The following is a 3403-nucleotide window of genomic DNA, read 5'->3' on the forward strand; positions in this document are numbered from 1 at the left end:
AGAGACATGAGAGAGATATCTATAGAAAGCTTGACATGTCTACTTTTTAACTAAACGAGTGCTGCCTAAAACAAATGTTCTGTGATAAAGTAATCCATATGAAAACAAGGCGATGTCCTTTTTTCACGTCTCCCTTCATTATATCTAATGTGACCACGCCCCACGCTGAACGCTCTATTCAGATTCAAACTGAAGCGCAGCTTGAATACGCCCACACAGAAGAAAAAGCAGCCAGACTGTTGTTCAAGTGCTTTTATTTTACTGTTTGCTTCGCGATGAGAGGAATAACACATAATCCACCCCAAAAAGATGTGGCGTGGTTGAGGATTTGAGAAATGGATTTCCTCAGAAAAAAAAGAATGAAGCACTTTATTCAGCAGAGATCATAAACATGAGTAAGTCTCTTTATATTTATTTATATACTTGTACTAGCTTTCACATAACGTCTAAACATTTTACTAGTTAGACTCTTTCCAAACTATAATTCTTGACTAAATGTATAATTAAGTTAAATATTATGAAGTTCCAATAACAATATATACAAAACTATACCATTCAAAAGCTTGATGTAAATAATATAAATGTAACAAATACATGTAACTGTAACAAATGTAACAAAAAATGGTGTTCTTTTAATTTACCCCCTAAAAAACCTGAAAAATGTCCTCTGCTATTTTCAACATTAATAATAATGATAACAATAAATGTTTTTTTTTGTTGTTGTTGTTTTTTAGAAATTCAGATTGTTAAAAGGATTTCTTGAGGATTGTGTGACTGGAGTAATAATGCAAAAATAAAATTAGTTTGAAAGTCAGCTTTGATTGTTCCTAATAAACTGTTTAACTGCTCCCCCATATTAAATTATGTTGTGGGATAATTAAATATATTCTAAATAAACTACAAACTTAAAATGATATACATTTATTTTGTTCTCACGTTCTTTCTTGTAACACCTCCCTCTCAGTGACAACAGCTGACTGAGCGGCTCTTTATGCAGCTCATTATGCAGGGCTTTGTCTTCTCAGGTGTAAATCATAATGACATTCATGATAGTTGACGCCTACTCTCATATGACCTTTACCAACAAAAAGTGTCTTAGAAAATGTAAATCAATGTATTGTTTTCTGTAAGTGAGTAAACAAGATGATTTTCACATGAATTGCAAAGAAAAATTCTAGGCTACAAGCTCCAGTTCTCAAAAATTCCAGGCACCATTGTTCTTTATGTTTGCCTTGTTCAAGTGTTTTAACACTGTTCGTTTTTCACTAACCACAAGGGAGATCCCTTGATCCCCGAGAGCAGGAAGGAACACCGTTCCAGTACAGAGTCAGCAGAAGAGATGGACCGTAGTGATAGCAAGGTGAGGCCAAAGAAAGACCTTCGCCCGAACAGGGACTTGAACCCTGGACCCTCAGATTAAAAGTCTGATGCTCTACCGACTGAGCTATCCGGGCTCTTGTGGAGCAAAGAAGAGACGCAGGTGTCACGGGATGAAAGCTAGAAGCAGTTAGGACAAAGGACCATAGAAGGCACAATTACCATCACAGAAAGCTAAAGCAATACTGCAAAACCCTCCCGTAGTCGGCAGGGTTCGAACCTGCGCGGGGAGACCCCAATGGATTTCAAGTCCAACGCCTTAACCTCTCGGCCACGACTACGTCTAGCGGCAGGCTGCCTGCCCAGTTGTCTGGTGTCACCCTGCACAGGCCAGGCATCAAAAACAAAATAGAGAAGAAAGATGAGGTGGTAAAAAAATGGCAACCTTCCCGTACACTCTACGCCAGAGTATTGCCGTGACCCGGATTCGAACCGGGGTTGCTGCGGCCACAACGCAGAGTACTAACCACTATACGATCACGGCGTGCCACTGGCTCACCCGAGTTAACCCCTGGAGCCCGAATAGAAGAAGCACCAGCGATGTGTTGGTCCATCGAAGAGGGACTGGACATGTCGCAAATCAGTGGGAGGACCTTGAAAAATTCATGGACGCTTTTCCTCACGGCCTTCAGCAAACAGCGTAGTCGGCAGGATTCGAACCTGCGCGGGGAGACCCCAATGGATTTCTAGTCCATCGCCTTAACCACTCGGCCACGACTACAAGAACAGACCAACTCCTGCTCAGTTTGTGTGCAACACTGCTGCCTGACCTTCTTGCAAACATCCCAGCTCAGTCAGCAAGCGGACTGTAACCCAGTAAAGGGTTTCCTTTTTTTGGATACAGACATAATAACAACAAAACTTTGTGCACTTCTAAAGATAACAAACAAGATGTGCTGTCTGCAGCCTTTGTCTGCGCTGATCTTCATTTACAAACACGTCATTAAAATGAACTGTAACTCTGTGAATACTCAACGAAGAGACATGAGAGAGATATCTATAGAAAGCTTGACATGTCTACTTTTAAACTAAACGAGTGCTGCCTAAAACAAATGTTCTGTGATAAAGTAATCCATATGAAAACAAGGCGATGTCCTTTTTTCACGTCTCCCTTCATTATATCTAATGTGACCACGCCCCACGCTGAACGCTCTATTCAGATTCAAACTGAAGCGCAGCTTGAATACGCCCACACAGAAGAAAAAGCAGCCAGACTGTTGTTCAAGTGCTTTTATTTTACTGTTTGCTTCGCGATGAGAGGAATAACACATAATTCACCCCAAAAAGATGTGGCGTGGTTGAAGATTTGAGAAATGGATTTCCTCAGAAAAAAAAGAATGAAGCACTTTATTCAGCAGAGATCATAAACATGAGTAAGTCTCTTTATATTTATTTATATACTTGTACTAGCTTTCACATAACGTCTAAACATTTTACTAGTTAGACTCTTTCCAAACTATAATTCTTGACTAAATGTATAATTAAGTTAAATATTATGAAGTTCCAATAACAATATATACAAAACTATACCATTCAAAAGCTTGATGTAAATAATATAAATGTAACAAATACATGTAACTGTAACAAATGTAACAAAAAATGGTGTTCTTTTAATTTACCCCCTAAAAAACCTGAAAAATGTCCTCTGCTATTTTCAACATTAATAATAATGATAACAATAAATGTTTTTTTTGTTGTTGTTGTTTTTTAGAAATTCAGATTGTTAAAAGGATTTCTTGAGGATTGTGTGACTGGAGTAATAATGCAAAAATAAAATTAGTTTGAAAGTCAGCTTTGATTGTTCCTAATAAACTGTTTAACTGCTCCCCCATATTAAATTATGTTGTGGGATAATTAAATATATTCTAAATAAACTACAAACTTAAAATGATATACATTTATTTTGTTCTCACGTTCTTTCTTGTAACACCTCCCTCTCAGTGACAACAGCTGACTGAGCGGCTCTTTATGCAGCTCGGCTTTGTCTTCTCAGGTGTAAATCATAATGACATTCATGATAGTTGAC

The 3403-nt window shown here is 38.1% G+C and overlaps 4 non-coding genes across 4 annotated transcripts; all 4 read right to left on the bottom strand.

Moving 5' to 3' along the window:
• Positions 1 to 1381: 1381 nt before the first annotated feature.
• trnak-uuu (transfer RNA lysine (anticodon UUU)) lies at positions 1382 to 1454 on the bottom strand. Its single transcript has one exon. It is a non-coding gene; the product is annotated as a tRNA-Lys (tRNA).
• A 122-nt stretch (positions 1455 to 1576) lies between these two features.
• trnas-uga (transfer RNA serine (anticodon UGA)) lies at positions 1577 to 1658 on the bottom strand. The gene has a single exon. It is a non-coding gene; the product is annotated as a tRNA-Ser (tRNA).
• Positions 1659 to 1789: 131 nt separating this feature from the next.
• Positions 1790 to 1861, bottom strand: trnah-gug (transfer RNA histidin (anticodon GUG)). The gene has a single exon. It is a non-coding gene; the product is annotated as a tRNA-His (tRNA).
• Positions 1862 to 2016: 155 nt separating this feature from the next.
• Positions 2017 to 2098, bottom strand: trnas-aga (transfer RNA serine (anticodon AGA)). Its single transcript has one exon. It is a non-coding gene; the product is annotated as a tRNA-Ser (tRNA).
• Positions 2099 to 3403: the final 1305 nt, after the last annotated feature.

This window comes from Carassius gibelio, chromosome A20 (assembly GCF_023724105.1).
Source record: "Carassius gibelio isolate Cgi1373 ecotype wild population from Czech Republic chromosome A20, carGib1.2-hapl.c, whole genome shotgun sequence".
Taxonomy (NCBI): Eukaryota; Metazoa; Chordata; class Actinopteri; order Cypriniformes; family Cyprinidae; genus Carassius; species Carassius gibelio.